This window comes from Stigmatopora argus, chromosome 17 (genome assembly GCF_051989625.1).
Source record: "Stigmatopora argus isolate UIUO_Sarg chromosome 17, RoL_Sarg_1.0, whole genome shotgun sequence".
Taxonomy (NCBI): Eukaryota; Metazoa; Chordata; class Actinopteri; order Syngnathiformes; family Syngnathidae; genus Stigmatopora; species Stigmatopora argus.
Genome location: NC_135403.1, coordinates 1,032,228 through 1,054,109, shown reverse-complemented (window position 1 = coordinate 1,054,109; position 21,882 = coordinate 1,032,228). Strand labels below are relative to the sequence as shown.

The window sequence follows — 21,882 nt, the reverse complement described above, 5'->3', positions numbered from 1 at the left end:
GGCTTCCTGAGGAGATTGTTTCTGACAACGGACCTCAATTCACTTCGCAGGAGTACAAGACATTCCTGCTGAGCAACGGAATAACACAAACTTTGGTACCAGCTTACCATCCCGCTTCCAATGGAGCGGCAGAGCGAGCAGTTCAGACAGTGAAAGCATCACTGCTGAAACAAGTACTCGAGGAGAAGAAACAAAAGGTCACAATAACTATGCAGCACAGGCTAGCTAACTTCCTGATGGCATACAGGAGTACACCGCACACTGTTACAGGATGTACACCAGCGGAACTGTTTTTAAAACGTCAAATCAGGACCAGGTTCAGCTTACTGAAACCAGATCTCGCTCGAGTGGTGGAAGCAAAACAAGGGAAGCAGAAACACTATCATGATAGGACCGCCTCCAAGCCGAGACATCTGTCTGAGGGTGACTCAGTCCTGATCCGGAATTTCCGTGGAGGAAAGGAGAGGTGGACAAAAGGAACAGTGGAAAAGAGACTCGGACCAGTCACCTACCTGGTGTGGAATGGTGTGAGCCGACGCTCGATCCACATTGATCATCTGCTGTACAACCAACCGTCCAGACCAGAGACATTGGAGCTTCCAGATGAGCAGCTGGACATCACAAACAAGTACCCTGTGGTGGTTCACGCAGATGTGGGGGGGAAAGGCACACCTGGAGCAGTAGGTGGTAGCCCGTACTCACCTGAAGAGACACGTGTAACATCTTCACCAGGCTCAGTGGCCTGTGACAAGACAGTTACACCTGACAACCGAGCAGTCAGTTCCCCAGAGGTGTGTGGGCGCAGGTACCCAGTGAGAGATAGAGCACCTCCGAAGCGACTGAATTTGTGATCGGTTAGTTGTGAGGAACGTCGTTCCTAAAATAATAGAGTTCCTGCTCATACAAAAATGTGAAAAGAGTTCCTGAGATTGGAATGTCAAAGACTGGAATATTGAGTCTAATGGTTGTGTTAGCAGTAATAATTTAGTTACAAGTTGAGAAGTAAAATTATAAAAAGTTAATGAGGCAAAGATAATTGTTGGAGTTGAGTGCTAAGTCTAAATAGGAACTTCATAGTTAAAGGGGGAGGAGTGTAATATATTGATAATGATGATTGCCTCGGGTTGTGGGAGTGTGTTTAACCACGCCACCTGGAACCGTGGGGTAGCACAGCGTGACCCGGACGTAGTAGTGTTGTGTGTCCGGTTTGTGTGTGTGTGTGTGTGTTGGAGGGTTGCAATAAAGAGCTACACGTGTGTTAACCCTGGCTCCGCCGTCTATTGCTGTTATGGATATATTAACAGTTATATAAACTGCAAAGTTATCACAACGGGGAAGCAGCAAGTGCCAATTCGAAAGCCGCAGGGGAATTTATCAAAACATTTGCCTCTAATATCACCCAGGAAAGTTACATCCCCCAACAAGTGTTCAACTGCGACAAAACTGGTCTTTTTTGGAAGAAGATGCCCAGGCGGACATTCATCATGGCAGAGGACAAGGCACTACTGGGGGTATAAACCTATCCTGGCTACAAAGGATAAAGACATGCTAGCGAAGTGGCAAAAGTTTTCTGATTTCGTAGAAAAGAGGCACCCTGACAAGCTGGCAAGTGTGAAAATCCATGCCAAAACTCGCAAGCGGAAGCCACTTCCCTGTCCTCTGCTTGCTACTAGGACTCAGCACTGAAGAAAAAAAAAAGAAAAAAATTAAATAGGAGTGACCCTACTTCGCGGTTTTTCGTTAATCGCGGCCATGTCTGGTCTACATTAACCGCGATAATCGAAGTTTACTGTTTTACTGTTTTTTTGTCAATACATAGGGCGCGCCTCGTCGGTTAAGGCACTAGAATGACACTCGGCTAGCGTTTGTTATGCTAGCCGCTAGCGTACGTTAGGCTTGATTACAGCTTTGGCGGAAGCTCGAACAGTGCTGGCCGACACTTGAGCCCAGTCATCCACAATGCATTGTAACTCGCAACATGCATCGCTCCCAAGCCTTTGATTCTCCTCGCTGTTATATCGGCATCGACAATTCATTCCAAATGTTACTCGTGCGACGCTGCCTACATTGTTGGCCATCCGTTAGCAATCTAGTAGCAATCTGTTAGCAAAGCTGTTCGATCCATGGCTTCAGTCCATTTTCCAAGCATTCCCACCGTTTTCTGTCGTCATTCACGCCAGGCATTTCCTCTGTATAGCTCTGATATGCTGTTTCTTTAAATATTGATTGTTTTTGACGGTTAAAGGCGCTGCAAGCACACGGAAGTGAAATGCCTTGCCACTCCCCTGGGATGTTTTGAATAGATTTATCGTAATGCTTGGAATGTGCGGTGTTGGAATAATGATTAATACCATTAAATCATTATTAGTAATATTTAATTAAAACTGGAAGACATCGTTCACATAACTGATTACAACTTGCAAGGAGAATACACTCATAACGCGCCTTCGTTCCTGAGCATTCTGACGTGCAGTCTCCTCTTCTCTGTATTTAGTCGCACATAACTGAAAACATTTAATGTAGTCTGATTCAAAACAATTGCATAAGGTAACCGAATAGCACCCTTGAGGTAAAAAACAACTGCTCATATTAGATCGAAACCAAAACACCTGCGTACGAATTTGCAGTATAAGCATAATATTTTTTTTATAAGGTAAACTGCCGGCGTCCCAGACAAAACAATTTATGAGTTTTTTCGTAGATCTTCATTGTGAACTTGCATCTGGGTGTCTGGGTTGCAAGGTCTATCTCCCAGTAAACAGTCCTTGGAGGGTGAGGTGTTATGTCAACAAGCTGGAGCCAGCAGGGTGACCTCGAGTTTGCCCCAGTCTCAAATTAAAGACACTCTTATACAAAAGTAATTAAAATGCATACATCTATAATATTATCCAGAATAACCCCAACATTCCCCAGTTTTTATAATATGTATGCTATTAATTCATTTTATGGCAAATACAAAAAGCGAGGGATATGTCCGTTGGCTGCTTTATTTTTACCCGCTTAGGCCCTACTCGTTCGGCTGGTCTGAAAAAGAAAAAAACAAAATCATTTTCGCCCAATTCGTTCTCGGAATTACCATGCTCCTGGAATTCACTGCTCCCCTCAGTACGTTTCATCAGCAGAGGATATAATTCATGCAATTTAGAATTTGTAGGGGCAATCACAGTGGTTATAAGTCGGCTTACCAAGGATCTTAAGCAGGGAATAAGACAACACCCACATAATGTCAAAGTCGTAGCAAAAATGGCTACTGAAATTACAACAGATAGGGCCAAACCTTTGTATGTACGAAGGCCTTATCCCACCAATCTGTCAAGCGGATAATTCTACTCCAGGATTCTTTTTCATCTTGCGGTTTAGGGTCTGCAGGCCATCGTACTTACGAACATACGACTTACGAACAACGGTACATATGAACATGTCTGCAAATTGCGTTTATGTCGAAAAATGTTCGTAAGTTCGATTTTGTATTTTTTTCCGAGTAGTGCTTCTTTCCGCCGCTAATACCGACGCCTGGCGCTGTGAGAGCACAGCTCACCCAGCATCTACCTTCTTCTGCCCAATTCGTTGCAATGCGGAAGTGTGTGAACGTATCTCCAGTGCGCAAAGAACCTTTTTCATTTGTATCATTAAATATCTCGTGCATCCATTATTGAATATGGTTGGTAAAAAGCGAAAGCCTTCTATTGAGGGAGATGCAAGGAAGAGGCAAGCCATTTCATTTGAAACGAGTGGCAATAATAACGAAGCTTGATGCGCATGAGAGTGGTGAGCGTTGCACGGGCATACAACTTGAATCGTTCGACCGTCAGTACCATTCATAAACAGAAAGATCGAGCAGCAGGACCCAAATATTGAATGTTGCACAAAGTTTGCAAATCAATTGAATGATGCCATACAGTGCTACCGCATCATTTATGATGAAAAAAAGAAGAAAACTGTGCAATCGTCGTTAGATCGCTTCTTTCGGACAGTTTCTAATACATAAATCGCTCTCTCTCTCTATACAGTACTGTACACATTCTCTCCATTTTATTAAATGTTTTTTCAGTACAAACCAATGTGTGTTATTTATACAAGCCTTAAACATACAAATGCACTTATATAAACCTTCAATATACTTATATAGGCCTTAAACATAAATTATAATACAAAATATAGCACTGAATATACTTACAAACAAATTCAACTTATGAGCAATCGGTCGAAACCTAACTCGTTCGTAAGTCATACCTCTGCCGATAACTGCCCTTATAAATGATTATGATTCCCCTTACAAACCCCCCAAAAACCTTACAAACACCGTACAATGCATGTTTACTCGCGGTAACCAGACAGTGTAATAGAAATAACAAAGGTAATTTGCATACAAAGTCTTTTATTCAATTTAAAAAGTTTACAATGCAATAAACTGTGCCTTCAGTGCTTCCTATTGTAAGCCAATGTGCATGATTTAGCAGACTTTATCTGCTCTAATGAGGGTCTCACTTGTGAGCAACAGTTGTCACAGTTCAATTTCATCTGTAATAAAGAAGTAAGAGTGTCTGTTCCCATTGTCTTTCTGTACTCTGTATGAATTTTCCTCACATGGCTGAAAACCCGCTCGCTATCAGCATTACTGTGAGGAAGGCTGAGTAAAATTAGATACATCTTTCTCATCAGTGGAAAGCGATCCAGCCCCAAACCAGTTTTCATTTTGAACACATGAGGCCAAAATGTCTCTGGACGAATTGGTTGTCCATCCTGACTTTTCTGAGGGAGAAGATCATCAGGTATTAGTTGATAGTCTTCCCATTCATCTTTTAATTGTTCCTGATCAAAGTCTGGTGTAAACCTGTTTGCAAGCTTAACAATACTTGTGTAATCCAACATCTCTCTCTTTCTTGGGTCCAACACCACCAAGTCACTCAGTGTTGTATTCTCAAATGGAAATTTTTGTATCATTTTAGTTACAACAGCCTCGTAGAAGGAGCGAACAGAGGAAAAAAAAGTTGCTTGCATGGCTGGTGTGATGCTTTGCCTGATTTCATCCTCCTCATTGGTGTCTTGGAAGAGGGCCCTGGTGCCCAAGCCAAACAGCAAGCCTGCTATCTTCATGCTGCAGGCATCTGTTTGTATAATCAACTGCCAGCAGGCTATCAGCAGATTTGACATGTTCCATTTGCACAAATTTCACCAAGAGTTTCTTTAAGAGTCTTTCCATTTCTGGTAGCAAATCTCCAATCATACATGCCTCTGTTTGGAACACAATATTGAATTGATTTATTTGAGGCAGGATGAAGCTGAGGAAGTGGAGTGTGAGGAGAGTAACAGGGTCTTGAAGTCGATCATGGATGCTTTTCACTTTACCTGCCCTTTCAACATCCGCATGGCTAGCGAAGTAGCTTTTGAGTGCTTCGTACTGAGACAATGTTCTTTCAACCACTTTTTGCAGAGACAACCATCGTGTCGGACAATGCTTTAGGATTTTTTCTTGCTCGGAATTTGTAAAGTCCTGAAACTCTTTAAAATCCTCAATTCGTTTGGAACTATTTTTAAAATATATATATATATATATATATATATATATATATATATATATATATATATATATATATATATATATATATATATATATATATATATATATATATATATATATATATATATATATATATATATATATATATATATATATATATATATATATATATATATATATATCCACCAGCAAGTCATCTATGTTTACTGGCAATGTCTTCAGTCCATCTTTGACACACAGATTGCCAAGATGACAAATGCATCCAACACTAAAAACAGCCCCATTTTTTTCTTTTATCCTAGACAAGACAGAGTTTTTCTTTCCAACCATGGTGCTGCAATTGTCGCTTGCAAATCCCACAACGTTACTCCATGGAATGTCATTTTCTTGTAAAATGTTGTCAATAATGGCAAAGATTGATGCTGCTGTGCCTCATGCCAACTCTGGTAAATCGGGGAGTCTGGTATTTGTGTTCTCCCCATCAAAGAAGTGAGCTAACACAACAAGTCGCTTTTTGGTAGTACGATCATTGCTTTCATCAATCATGAGGGTAAATGGGTGAGTTCTGCAGTACTGAATGACGTCTTGGGTGTAGCCACGTGCAAGGCTCTCCTTAACAATCATCGTAGCCTTGGTCCTCCGACATGCAAACTCCTGCAAAAATATAATATTAAAATATAAAATTTTAATCACATAAATATATATTCAACAATGTACACAATTCTTTCTGGAAAAAAATATATCTATATGTATATGTGTGTAGCAACACAGTTGGTAAATTATAAATATTTTTCACAATTAAAGTTGGCAGCAGTGTCAGGAACTCAAAGTGCTTTGTTCTCATAACAGGTATAATGCATGAATTATCAAAATTAAATAAGAAATGGGGCTTTTCCCAAGGCCGTTATGGTTGACACGGTGCCATAAATGCTGATTCATTGTAGATATGAATGATAATAATAATAATAATAATAATAATAAATTACCTTAGCTGTCTGTGAATACGGAAACATAACTTTCACCAAATCCGAGAAGTGGTCCGCAGCTGTGAAAGCAATGTTGTGCTCAGCAAGAAAATGGCAGAAGAGAATTTCCGCATTTGTCGTCTTGTGGGATGCTGCAGGATTTGCGGTAGAGACGAAGTGCTTGGTTAATGGGACATGTGACATGGGACATTTCACGTCTTTATTGCAAGGGACACAGAATGAGAATTGAGTGCCTCTTAACAATGCTTTAATCCAGTCAGCATATTCACCTTGAAGTAACTCCCATTCTTTCTGGTGTCGACCCGATCCTTGAGTTCTTCGTTTCTTATAGGTGGCTCCTCCATGCTTGCTTCCACTATATTTACTCTATGTATATCTACGCATGCGCATGTCATCCTTTATCGATATTGCCGTACGCACCGCTAAAAAAATACATACGATTGAGGATAATTTTTGCTGGTATACCGTGACAATAGTTTACGATCGATGAAAGTAGCGTCGCTGGCTACCAGCCTACGAGACTATCTGGATTTTAGCCAAAACGGTCTTGTTGAGATCGGTTTTCATAAAAATTGGTGATTTTTTTTTAAAAATATTTTTCCCGTACAAAAGTCGGTGTACGGCGTACATGATTTGAAATGGTAAAAAAACGTATAAAATATGTATAAAACGTACAAGTTGACAGGTATGGTAAGTAGGGTAGTGTCTGTATTGCATACGCCCCTTGCTCCTTCAAGAAGCACTTCAACCGCTATGCGATCCTGAAACGCCATCAGACTAGTGGCTGCTAGTTGTTTCTTTATTGCCACAAATCCCTGTTCAGTATAATTTCCATGGTTTTGGACATTGTAATGCAGGTAATTTATCACATTTTTGTTTTGGGGTACTTAAAAGAAAAAAATAGACTCCCAACCTGCTGCGACCTGATTAGCCAACTCATACTCATCTGGTACGCCCCGGAGGATGCCAATCACATCAATGTATGTTGGATCTCCCACTCTCCATACCGATCGACGCCGTCGGGAGGGACCCACCATCATACTGGATTTCAGCCAATTATATCTCCTCCACTGTAGATGGAAAAACAGACACTGGTAAAAGCAGTGACACCAAGGCACAAAGTCCTGACGCGTTTTGGCAGGAGTCGTATAATTGATTTCCACCACACCACCACCATAGGTCAGAACGTGGTGTCAGGGTGTAGTCGGTTTTAGGACGTGGGTACACCACATCTAATTTATTGCCTCCAGCTTCAGACCATGCCCTGTAAGGTTAAAGCAGGTAAAATGATCAAACACAACATGTGTTGAAAAGTTAGCTTTGTCCTTTGCTGCTCTTGGAACAGGGTATACATTATTTCATTTCTCACACTTTGGCTTACATCTTCATTTTCCATCAACAATAACCGATTCTTTCTTACCGCCTCCCGTTTAGGAACTCCCTGTTGCGGAAATGAATTCATCCCTGGTCATCTTAGATTTCAATTTCACTATGGCGGATCCGGGTGTTTCCATCTCTGACGGTTTTCCATAGACATGGTCATTGTTGTTGAGACACAAATGTAAAATTTGTAAAAAAGGTCTTCTCCACCTGCCCATGGACTTAGGAAAAACGTCAGACAAGGATCTTTTCCACAAGTTAATTTGTCAGTCTGAATAATGATTGGTAATATCCCCACCATATGGGTTAATTTTATCAAAGGCCTGATGGTTTTTTTCGCACGCGTGTGTCATCCAAGCTTGCCAATCTTTCCCCAATCTGTTTTAGGACTGTTATGTACCACACATATTCTCTATAAAATCCATATGTATCCTTTGAAATGGATATGTAGCTTTTGTAGCTTGACATAAGCATCTATAATATTATCCAGAATAACCCCAACACGCGGGGAGGCTATTTTTAGGGTGAACGTCCACTGGGTTGATCGTAATAAGTAGCGTGCCGGCAAGAAATAAAACCAGTCAATCAAGTGGCCAGGGCCATACAAAAATTGAGTAATGCACCGACCGATTGGGCTCATCGACCATTTTGGAGAAAATTTTAGACTTTTAAGTGCGACCTATAGGTGTGAAAATACGGTAACTAAACTGACCTGGCAATTGATATGTAACTGCCACATTTTAGTTTCACCGTATGTTTGTGTATTTTGATATTAGTTTCACCATACATCCTCTAGCGAGCGAGCCTATGTTTGCTAAGTGGGAAGATAAGTGCAGCAGAAGAAGCGCTCGGTAAGAGAAAAGCAGCCCGAGACAAGCTCAGGCAGAAAGGTGCAAGATAAAGTAATATATAGAGGAATAAGAAAGAATAAAACCCAGCTTAATTCCTCTTGGTACTACCAACTAGGTATTTTGTCTATTTTTGTGTATTTGTTTTATTTCACCAATTGTCTTTTTTTAAAGTTAATTTTCACCATAGACTAGTCGCCAGAGAGACAAACGAGGTATAATATGTATTGTCTGTAATTTATTACCAACTACATAGCATTAGTATTGCCAACCAAATCAAATCGTCATTTAACTCATGGACTGCCATTGACTGTGCTAGACATTTATAATCCATTTGAGCTGGCAGGCTGGCGGCAAAAAAACAGACAAATGTCAATCATGGTCAATAGCAGTGAATGTCATTCATTTTTAACTATTTAGCTCTATTTAGTTAATGTATTTACACAATTGTCCATAATAGAGCAAACTGGTCCAACTTGTATTATTATTTTTATTACATACAGGCACTGGATCCACAAAAAAAGAATTCAGTAGGGAAACATTTTTCACAGCCAATGCCAGGAAATGCCAAGTGTAGAACTGAAATATTTGAAAAAAGATTTGAAAAAAAAAAACTACTTGGAGCGAAACTGTTTGGACCCCATTATATATTTTCTTTTTTTAAACCAGTCCTACTTGTACTGTTTACTTAGTTGTTTATACTTAAAGTTCAATAAATGTTTTGAATTATATTGTGTGCTTTATTTCTAATAAACATCCATGTAAAGTGCTAAATGTGACTTTAATAATCAAAATGATTGGGGGAGGGGTATACATAATTGATGAGATCTGAGTTGTTGTTTTTTTAAAATTTGATTTTACATTGAAAATGTTTATTTTTTTCCAAGTCATAAATCTTATGACAAAGACAATTGCACACATGCGGCCCTGTGATGCGAGTGGCTAGCGCGTCGGCCTCACAGCTCTGGGGTCCAGGTGACATCCCACCTGTGTGGAGTTTGCATGTTCTCCCCAGGCCTGCGTGGGTTTCCTCCGGGTACTCCGGGTTTCCTCACCACATTCCAAAAACATGCATGGTAGGCTAATTGGACACTCTCAATCCCCCCTAGGTATGGGTATGGGTGCGAGTGTGTATGGTTGTCCGTCTCCTTGTGCCCTGCGATCGCTTGGCCACCGATTCAGGGTGTCCTCCGCCTCTGGCCTGGAGACAGCTGGGATTGGCTCCAGCACCCCCCGCGACCTTAATGAAGATAAAGCGGTTCAGAAAATGAGATGAGATGAGAGAGAATTGCACATATGCCAAGAAAGTTAAAATATAGGCTTAGCATTGCCTAGCAAACAATCATTAAACCCCAAACTGTCGGTTAGTTGACGTTTGACTCGCCTGTCTCGAAAATATATAACAACTTGATTTTTTGCAAATACAGTATGATATATGACTTGTGGTGTTTTTTTTAATTGACATCAAATTCCTTCATGTTGAATTGGGCTATCGCCGGTCCCATCTGCTTGTTTAGAACTAAAAGACAATTGTTGTGCTATTAAAATAATCTCCAAAAGTGTCTCCAGGGTGAAAGAAAATGTTGGGAAATTTGACTTATTCTATGAGTCTTTATTTGAAATGTGAATTTTCATTGCAGGGTGCAAAATTAGTCGAGACCGCTACCTTTGCTGCAGTTCACAACTAACTGGGATAAGCCCCAGTAACCCTATGACCCACATGAGGATAAGTGATACAGAAGATGAACAAGTGAATTCATAACACCCCCCCACTCATCTATTCCATAAACATGTAGGCAAATCCAACCCTTGTGGCAACCAACAATGTTCTCCCTGAATTTAAAAAAATAAACTACTCTCGTAAGATATTGCAACAAAAATGAAAACTTTCCCCATTTTTGCAAGATACATGCAACCCATAATTTGTCATTGGACTGGAAGTTTTTAAATGCAAATTTTATGACTCTGTGAATAGTACAACTCACCGTGGCTTTGACAGTCCCCAACCGAGACCGAGGTGCTTGCGCTGGTGGTCCTGAGGAGCTCCGGCAGCAGGTGGGAATAGCCACATGCCTCAGTATATCTGCTTCGATTAGTTTGATTGATTAGTTTTGTGAGCCAGCTTGTTAAGACTCCAGTGAGAAGAAGCCGAGTGGCGTAGCGGAAGCGTGCTGGGTCCATAACCCAGAGGTCCATGGATAGATACCATTCTCTGATACTAACAGTCAGTTCCTTTTTTGTATAAGCAAACTACCCCACTTCCAAGTGTTACCGTTGCCCTGAAAAACTGATCTTGACAATTATCAATTCTGTAAAAGTGACCTTTTCTAACTACATATTCTTCTTAGGGATTTGATGAAAAAAAACTAATTGTTTTAGACACATTTGTAGGTTTAATAACATGTAAATAAAGTAAAGACACAAAAAGTGTTTTTCTTTTCTGAACCTAAGATTTAAAAAAAATTATAACGTTCCAATTTTGGTTGTGCAGGAGCCGCAACCGCTGAGTATAGTGCAGGGGCTCGTACTAGGCAAATCCAGTTCCATTATATTTAATAAATAACTTCATTTTCTCCAATGTCTAAACACAACAAACTGAAGCTCAATGAACAAGCCTTGTCACTTCAAAACTCTGCGCTCTAATTGTCACAGAACAAAATGGCAAAAATTTGAAGGATTTAGCTTCCGAGTTCCTCAAAAGCACACAAAGCTGACCAAATGACAATTGAGATGTTCTCTAACTGGCACAGAACAAAAACGGTGTTGAGTTCCTGACCCAGTTCACATCACTAGAGTTGCCATTAATCTGACATAAGCAAATCCTTCATATACAAAAAGTAGCCCACACATTACGTAGCTTCCACTTTACTTATTTTAATCATGCTTGGGCTCGTTGGACAGAATTTGAACATACAGGGTTTAAAATTGTCCAGAATCGGTGCCCTCTGATGACACCTGATACAAAATAGCCCAAACTAGATTGCTCACTGTTACCAAATGATTCATGTTACTTGGTTCGTTTCACAAAAGTGAGACTTTCAGCTTTCATTTGGAGGACAACACTTAACACTTGAAAAGGTTTTGAGAAAGCTGGAGCAAGAAAAATAAATGATACATGAATGAAAAAGCACCCAAGATGAAAATGGCCCCTACTCCCTCTTTCCACAGTGCCGGGTAGAAAGCATCTCAAGAGGGGATCTCCTTGTCATGCCAGTGACATTGAAAGCCATCTGGAATGTCAAGGTTCCATTTTTCTCATCAGAAAATATTTTTTGTTCCATCTTTCAATGTCCCATGTTGACACTCCCCGGCAAAATCCAAACGGGAAGTTTTGTGGCATTAAAGGAGATGGGACAATTTTTTTAAACACTTTTCTCACAAATGCCTTCTGATGGTCTGTTAGTTTAGATAAGAGGTCTCAAACTCGCGGCCCGCGGGCCAACTGCGGCCCCCAGGACGATAATTTGCGGCCCCCGTCTTAATATGAAAGATTAATGTTCGTGCGGCCTGCAAGATTGATATGAATGACACTTGTTGTGTTCGGAGCTGAATGAACCAATCACGGTGAGGTATACGGCTCTGGAGGGCGGGACATCGGCCGGGCTGTCCAGTGCCTCGCTCACTCACTCATTCATTCCTGCAATCAGCTGGGCGGAGGAGAAGCCGTGAAGCCGATCACTCCGCTCGGCGCGCACACTCCTCCGCTGCTCTCAGCATAGAACATAGAGCGAAAATGCGCATGCGCCACAAACCCGCGCGACTGAACGTGAAAGATCAACCCAAGACTCAGGAGGAAGAATGGACTGGTAGCACTTGTTCAAAAAAACTGGAAGAGGAGGGTGTGGAGGAGGCCATAGCTCTGCACTGCATTATCTATCAGCAGGCCCTTTGCAGCAGATGCCTGAAGTTTGACAATGTGATGTCTGTCTTTGTGAAATGCATCAACCAAATCAGATCCAGGGGCTTAAAGCACAGAAGGTTCCGTGCTTTTTTAGAGGAAATGGAGTCAGAATATGGGGATGTGCTCTACTTCACTGAGGTACGTTGGCTCAGCAGGGGAAACGTGTTGAAGAGATTTTTTGAGTTGAGAGCAGAAGTAAAAGACTTCATGGAGATAGACGGGGTTGCTGTTCCTGTGCTAAGTGATCCCAAATGGCTCATGGACTTGGCTTTTCTTGTTGATATCACACATGAGCTTAATGTACTGAACAAGAAGCTACAAGGCCAGGGGCAACTTGTCAGTGCTGCCTATGACAACGTGAGAGCATTCTGCACTAAACTTGTGTTATGGAAAGCCCAGCTCTCTCAGACAAACCTTTGCCATTTCCCAGCATGCAAGGCTCTCGTGGATGCAGGCACACCATTCAGTGGTGAGAAGTATGTTGAGGCCATTTCGAAGCTACAGGAGGAATTTGATCACAGATTTGCAGACTTCAAGACACACAAAGCCACATTTCAAATTTTTGCGGACCCCTTCTCCTTTGATGTGCAAGATGCCCCTCCTGAGCTTCAAATGGAGCTCATTGACCTGCAGTGCGACTCTGCACTCAAAGCCGACTTCAGGCAGGTGAGTGGAGAAGCAGACAAGCTTAGGCAATATTTGAGAGAGTTGACCCCCAGCTTCCCTGAACTTTCCCGAATGTTCAAGCGGACCATGTGCCTTTTTGGGAGCACATACTTGTGTGAGAAGCTCTTCTCCACCTTGAACTTCAATAAGTCCAAGTACAGGTCCAGACTTACTGATGAGCATCTTCAAGCTCTACCGAGGGTCTCCACTGCTTCCTCCCTCAAGCTAAATGTGACTCAGCTATGTGAGAAGAAGCGCTGCCAGGTCTCTAGCAGCAAGGAGTAGGCAAGAGAAGCCGTGTTCAGAATATTTCATGTTCAATGTTCCATTCAAGTTCAGAAAGTTAAAGGTTAAAGAGCTGTTAATACAGACATTTGAAACGGAATTAAAATAATTCATTTTCTCTACTTAGCCAGCTAATGTATATCTACTGTATGCTCATTATTATTATTATTTTATATTTGTATTACTGATTGATTGATTTTTTATTCATCTTTAAGTTAATTTATTTAATTCATTATTTCTTGTTAAAAAATAAAGATATTTGATAACGTTGGAATGTTTTATCAGCGCTTTTCTTGTGGAAATCCTGATGCGGCCCAGTCTCACCCAGACTCGGCCTTTAGCGGCCCCCAGGTAAATTGAGTTTGAGACCCCTGGTTTAGAGAGTTCATGGGACTGTCGAAGCCCGAGTTTGATTCAGGGAACGCTGTCCAACACTCTGTCTGAGCCAATTCGGGTCATGTAGGTGACAATAATCAAACTTGACTGCAAAACGACTCATTGCTTACAAGAAAACAGTTTTCAATCTGACTGCCAGCTGATATACACTGGTTCCTAATTATGGCTGAATCTGTACAGCCTAAGGCCACAGAAATTTTGGAAGTCCACTTTAATTATCACACACCGGGCCATTTTGGTGTGGCGAATATGTTGGTGAGGTCTCGTGTGTGATACAATCTTTAATCATTAAAGACTTGAAACCCTATCCAGAGTAATTAGTACGACAATCAGATCTAAGACGTTTGATCTTCCCATATGGGGCTATGTCAGCAAGCATCCTCTCGGTGTCTTGCACCGTGTCATTCTTATGTTTAAAGAAATACACAAATACTGCACTGAAAAATCATCACATTGTCCGCCTCTGTCAGGAGTGGCCTGTTTGTCCCTCCTGACGTGCCGTCAGGGAGCAGCTGCAGTCAATCTGCTGATTGCTTCCTGTTGTGTTTTTTAAGGAACAATGAGTTATAGGACCATTGCCGGATCGTACTTCTGTTCATGCGTACGCGCAGCATGCTGCCGTTTTGTGTCCAGGCCTTTGTTGAATTATAGATCCCTGTTGATTTATTAAAGAATGTCGTTTGAAGCCAACTGGCTCGAGTCAACTCACGTCTCCCGCGCATGGGTCTTAATATATTCCCGATCGCGCCACGACGACGCAGCGACGCAGCGAGATCGTAACAGAACGATCCGGCCATAATGGACCCAGCAGGAGGCTACCCACGCTCGCGCCAACGCTCTCGTCGACGCCAGCCACCCTTTTCGAAGCCCCGCGACAACATGGATTCACTGAGACTCCCCACAAAGTCTTTTGGGGAGTTTATAATGGGCACGCCTTGGTGTGGGCACCTCAGAGACGTTCTGGCAGCGGAGGAGTCCCGACTAGGAGGTAGTTTTGAGCCTCCATCCATCTTTAATCCCACCCTCCGCTCAACGCGTCGCACTGGATTGCCAGCACAGCTAAGTCATAATTCCAAGGCTCCGACACCCCCAGTTCATCGCCCCAGTTATTTGAATTCAAGCTCCAGCAAGTTTTTTTCTCAATGGAGGGAGAATCCCCAGTTCCGGTCTGCCCAGTTCCGGTCTGCCCAGTCCCGGCCTGCCCAGTCCCGGCCTGCCCAGTCCCGGCCTGCCCAGTCCCGGCCTGCCCAGTCCCGGCCTGCCCAGTCCCGGCCTGCCCAGTCCCGGCCTGCCCAGTCCCGGCCTGCCCAGTCCCGGCCTGCCCAGTCCCGGCCTGCCCAGTCCCGGCCTGCCCAGTCCCGGCCTGCCCAGTCCCGGCCTGCCCAGTCCCGGCCTGCCCAGTCCCGGCCTGCCCAGTCCCGGCCTGCCCAGTCCCGGCCTGCCCAGTCCCGGCCTGCCCAGTCCCGGCCTGCCCAGTCCCGGCCTGCCCAGTTCCTGGGGGTACAGTCTCCGCCTGCCTAATTTCACCCTGTCCGGTGTCTCCGTGGCCGGCTTCGGCCAGCCCAGTTTCAGCCTGCCCAATTCCTGGGTGCCCGGTTCCCGCCTGCCCAGCTCTTGCCCGCCCAGCTCTTGCCCGCCCAGCTCTTGCCCGCCCGGAAGCGGCGGCGACGCGCCAGGGCCCCTGGACGAGGGGTCTCCCTCTTTCTTAACCTACTCCTGAAGTTGTTTTACAGATCTATCAATGACAATCGATAATAAGCACAAAATAATTGAAAAACATTAGTGTACGCATGACTGAGCTGGCTGAGTCGATTGATAATTATCATGATCGTTGATTATCGTTGATCGATAATTATCATGATAACTATCACATCTTTTTGTTTGAAATTTGAAACTTCAATATTATCTAAATATCTAATATCAAAATTATCAATAAGTTGCGTATTACTGGTGTTGTGTGTACATGTTTTTCAAACTACAGCCCGCGGGCCATATACAGCCCGTTAGGCTTTTTAATCCGGTCCGCTGACGTTGTCCAAATTATAGTAAAAATTAATGACCTCATTCATTTCCCTTTGCCCTGCAATACCCTCGTTTCCCCCATAGATGACGTGCTAGTCTAGACCTTTGTTGGAGTGTAACTTGGAGAACAACAACACAGTTCCCACTGAAATGTGAGTTTATCTACTGAGTTAAAAATAGCAACTTGCACATGTACCCACAGTTTAACTAATATTCCGCTCATCACTCTCAATTTAAAGACTGCTTTCTTACGTTGAATAATAATATGTTCTTAATGTTAAAAGTAAATTTGAAACTAAATTTTCACCTTCAATTGTCTTTTTTCTTACATTTCAAACCCCAGGTTTGATAAAGTTTGAGTTTCTTGCAGAGATTAATCTGAGTTAAATAAAGCTAAATGAACACCACTTCAAAATAGTACAATATTTTTCTCTCCTGGTCAATCTTGGATTTTTCTTTTTGCTATAAAAAAAGCTCTATTAATGCTCTGACATTGTCAATGCAATCAATGACAAACTCTCTCTCTCTCATGATTATAATTTTGAGAGCGAGCGAATCCGGGAGCGACCGGATCCGGCAACGAATAACATGAACACACACGCCAATAATACGCAATTTATTGATAATTTGGATATTAGAAATTTAGATAATAATGCTCAGACATTGTCAATGCAATTACAAACTCTCTCTCTCTCTCTCATGATGAGTTGTCCGTTCGACAAAATGTCCGGCGCCGAATTGTCCGTCGACAAAATGTCTGTTCGACGAATTGTCTATTCGACGAAATGTCTGTTCGACGAATTGTCTGTTCGACGAAATGTCTGTTCGACGAATTGTCTGTTCGACGCACTGTCCGGCGACCAAACATCCGTTCGACGAAACGTCCGGGGACCAAGTGTCCGTCAACGAAACGTCCGGGTACCATTAAATTTGGAGAAAATTGAATTTAACGTTCTTGCATCCGTACTTGGTTCAAGGTTACAGGTCCCATTTTTTGTGGTACTATATATAAAAAGATATTTCCATAGTTTCCAGGCAAGGTGGGTCAATCGAAGTAGTCTACGACTTTTACTACTCACATACTAAAAATTATGCACTTTCACAGATAAAATTTGGAGAAAAAAAATTGCTGCATGCAGGCTTTGTTCTAGGTTGCAGGTCCCATTTTTTGTGGTACTGTATGGAATATGGAAGATGAATGAATGAATTTAAAAGTTGTGGAAGAAGTTCCACAACTGAATGTGTTTAGGTTGTGAAATTCAGTGACTTAGTTTCAATTTATGAGAAAGGAGGATTGTGAGGTGTGAATTGATTTTATGAGTGAAATGGGTTTGAGGTTTTGACAAATGGGAGCAAGTTTAATTGAATGTGCCCTTTTGCTTTAGTGAGTTGGATTTTCTGAATTAGCAATTGGGAAAAACTAACGTGTCACTGTCAATCATTAGTTACTGAAAATGCATGTTTGAAATGAATAATAAAGGAAAATGAAACAATTCTTAAGGTTCTCATTAACTGAGAACACATTTTTTAAGCAAAATTTCTGAAACAGACTTTTTTTTGCCAGGTCATCCAGGCCTAGGATCACGGCATGCAACTTCATACGTGAGATAAATCTGATAAGCCATTACTCTTGAAAAGTGTGGAGTCACATGAGACCATGATTGGACAAAGCGACCGTAGAGGACCATATGTGCTACTCCTCCTTAGAATTCGAGGAAGTTCACAGAATACATTTGTTCTATATTCATAAACTGATGAAGCCATCATCACCCCTTCCCACACCAACACACGTGTCTCTCAAGGTTCTCCTTCTGACTTTTTAAGGTTTGTTTCAGTCTAAATGTTTGGCGAACATTCTGTGCCCAACGTGTTTAGACTACACGTCGATGATTGCCTCAAATTTGTACATGAATACAAATGGTCTTGGGTTTCTCACCTCGTTATTTCTACACAAAGCCGGCTTTAAAATGACAGCATTTTTTTAAATATAGTTTTTGTATTTTCATCTAGAATAACCATATATTGTGTTTGAATGTGTGTACTTGATTTCTTAGAATATACTGTCACTAGAGTACTGGTTAAATTGGTTCTATTGGAGCTGAAAAGTTAAAGTATTTACAGTAATACCTACTATCACAGATTCACCACGTTGCGGCTTGAATTCGCCAAATATTCGTTTGCTCAAAATGTGTATTGTATCATATTATTTATTGGAGAGTTGTGGTATATTTCGAGACAAATTCATATCTATATCATATTTATTTTGTTTAAAATAAGAAATTGCGGCGACCCGGTGGGGCGTGTGGTTAGCACGTCGGCCTCACAGCCATGGGGTCCTGGGTTCAAATCCAGGTCATGTCTACCTGTGTGGAGTTTGAATGTTCTCCCTGGGCCTGCGTGAGTTTCCTCCGGGTACTCTGGTTTCCTCCCACATTCCAATAAACATGCATGGGAGGCTGATTGGACACTAAATTCCCATAGGTATGGGTGTGAGTGTGTATAGTTGTCCGTCTCCTTGTGCCCTGCGATCAGCTGGTCTCTAATATCAATCTCTGTTAACTGTTTTCTAACAGTGTGGTACCCTCATTACTTACGTATATAGTTTTTTTTCCATACCATTCAATGTAATTCTCAATAGATTTATTTGTTATTATTACCATTGCTTCTTTAAGATCCTCCAGGCGGAAGAGTCTCTCCTTTTTTTGTTGTTGCCCAATGCTCTTACACAATTTCAAAGGGTTCTGATTGTGTTTCACGTAGATAAGGGTGGAGTTGTTCTCTTCTGCTGTAATATCTGCCACACGGCCTAATGTTTATTTCAAAATACAGAAAAGATCAACAGATAAAACATTAAACAAAATTTATTTTGACGTCTATGAAGGAAATTCAAGAAAAAAAACTTGTCTTGCATAAAACGTGAAAAACTCACTTGTGCCTGTCGCTGCTCACTCCGGGCGTCGCCATCTTACCTAGGGCGCCGCCGTCTTGCCTAGTTAAATGTGCCCTGACTGACCAGAAGCAAGTAGCCTTAATACATGTGTTTTTAGCGTTTACCATGTCAGCACATCCCAATAGTTGTTAAGGCTGATTGAAGGTATTGCGGTCGATTGTTAAAATAGCCTTGATACCTGCGTAATGTGTCTCTCATGCTATTATTGCACCCAGAGACTTGAACCTTTTACCACTACGGACACACTTCCTGGTAGTGCTTACGTTACTTCCTTTTTGAAAGGAAATTATTGTACATTTGTAATATGAACCATCGAAAAAAGATTGAGATATTTCGACATTAGAAGCAATTTGGCTACCAGAACATTGTAAATTTCTGGTAAGAAAATTGCAATTTCTGTCATTAAAAATCATCAAGTCCACATCAAGATAGACCTTTCTTTTTTCAAATTGAATAATTTGATATTTTGCATTTACAAAGAAAGGCATATTAACTTCCTTATGATATTGACCCTAATAATGTGCTTTTGATTCATACAGTATCTCAGAAATACCACATGCAATGATTTTTGTTAAGATTTTATTCAACATTTGTAGTCCCTGTTAAAACCATGAATATGGAATTGAAAATTGTGAATCAGGGGGTGGCTTATATGCACACTGGTGAATCAACCTGAATTTGAACCCACATCTCCCACTGTGAGGCCGACACACTAACCACTCATCCACCGGGCTGCCTGTGGTAAATATTTGCTCACAATTTTACTCGCATCTCAAATTCCTCGTATGTCGGGGCACTCTTATATCAAGTTATTACTGTACAGTCCCCTTAAAATGAAATATACGGACGCGCGTGTACGCACACACTTGGGCACGCATTTGCCCAGTTCTTACTGCTCACCTTGAAAACCAATTGGTCAAATGCGTGCTCGCGGGGTGCGTACACTTGCATCCATTGTGGGGGCTAGGGGTTTGGGATTATAGAGTCAACTACTTAGTTGTTATTGCTGGATCCACTTGGCAAACATTTCGGCATTCTTCTTGCCAATAAGGAATGTTGGCGGGGCGATTGTGCAAACATGGCTTCATACCTGGCCAATTTTGTTTCGCATCAACCTCAATACGGAGAACCAGAGGACATAAATAGAGGCCCCATGAGAAACTGCTGCCACGGCTGCTTGAAAGTGGAAAGGCTATGTCGCGCAAGCAGCTTCTGCTTTTATGCACTATAAAAAATGAGCGTCAAAAGTGGGCCCACCTTTGAGTCTGTGAAGAACGACCTTTGCGTGCATTATTTTTCTAAAAGTCAAATATGCTCGGGGTGCTGGCTCTTTTGTCCCAGAAAGTTCCTTCTTGAACTTTGCTGTTGTTCTAGCAGACATTGTCCGCACTTCAGTTCTGCACACTTGCTGAAGTGTCAAAGAGAAGAATGCGGTCAAGTGAGCCGCTGTTTCTCTTTCCGTAGTCAAGCCAGCCGCACTTCATTTTTGGTTGCCTTATTAATTCAGGTTTTATGCCAAAGAGGGCCCATGAACAGAGAAAAAGAAGAGGATGACATCACCGCCGAATCCCAGTCAAGCGCTTCGGGCAGTGGATTTCAACTATCTCATTCAATTGCAATGAGTGTAAGAATGCCATATTGACAAATAAACGTTACTCTTTAAATAAATAAAATAAGGCCATTGATTTTTTCTGTCTGTTGAAGGAAATCCCAGCGATAACATCACAATGCAGTTCCAGCACTGCGTAATTAATAAATGGAGTGTGTTGTTGAAAAACTAAAAGGTCTACAATAATCAGGGGGTAATCAGCTATCACTTGATCACCGATTTGGGCTGAATAGGTCAAATGGCCTGGGAGTTATTCAACAAAATAGGTGCTAATAACAATAATAAATGAATAATTAATAAATGGAGTGTGTTGTTGAAAAACTAAAAGGTGCTCGATAAACACAAGGTAATCAACTATCTTTTCTGTAAATTTGGTGTCAACACGTCAAAATTAAAAGGTGTTCAATAAAGAGAAGGTAATCACCTATAACTCTTGTTAATTTGGTGTTAACAAGTGAAGTGGTTTTGGAGCTATTGAACAAAATAGGTGCTAATAACAGTAATAAATTAATAATTAATAAATGGAGTGTCGTTTAAAAACTAAAAGGTGTTTGATAAACAGAAGGTAATCACCTATCACTTCTGTTAATTTGGTGTTAACATGTGAAATGGTTTTTGAGCTATTGAACAAAATACAGTAATACCCCGACATACGAGCAATTTGAGATACGAGTAACATTTTGAGCAAATATTTATCTTGAGATACGAGACAAATTTTGATATAGGAGCATACAGCGGACGCGAGAGGCTGCTCATAAGAACATCATGGGCACTGTCTTTCTGGTCGCAACTCCCTCGTGTAATGTCTCTACGAGCCCTGGGCGGAGCGTTGCATTTTTTCAGTGGGTTTTTCCCCCGTTAGTCAGTGTGTATGGCGGAGCTTGTTCGCTAATACGAGAGGAGTACCTCTTCCCGGGCAAGTTGGCAAGTGAACGTGCGTTATCCTATTGTGAGGACATTCGCGTGCATCATTTTCGGAATATTTTGAAGGGAAGACATAAGCAAACAACCCTCGATAGGTTACATCTGAAAGTCAGGGTGGGGGCGGGGCAAATAGAGCCAACCCAAGAGAAGAAGTTATAAAAATTTAAAACTAAATTAGAATTATTTTCAGTGTAAGGTTAGATTAAACTTATTTTTGAGTGTCTGCATCGTAATCCAAGTTCATTTGAATTAGTTTATGTTATGAGTGCGTTGCCGTGCAAAAAGTCTCTCTCTCTCCATCTCCACTCTCTCTGTCCCTCTCTCCCCTCCGCAAAATCTGTCTAATTTTAGTACAATTAAACACATTTTAGTACTATTAAACCACTAGTTATTT

General features: G+C 41.6%; 1 long non-coding RNA gene across 1 annotated transcript; it reads right to left on the bottom strand.

The window, feature by feature from the left end:
- Positions 1-5,683: 5,683 nt before the first annotated feature.
- Positions 5,684-19,380, bottom strand: LOC144091823 (uncharacterized). The gene is made up of 3 exons (XR_013305881.1): positions 18,663-19,380; positions 6,508-7,577; positions 5,684-6,175 (listed from the first exon to the last, which is right to left on the bottom strand). It is a non-coding gene; the product is annotated as an uncharacterized LOC144091823 (long non-coding RNA).
- Positions 19,381-21,882: the final 2,502 nt, after the last annotated feature.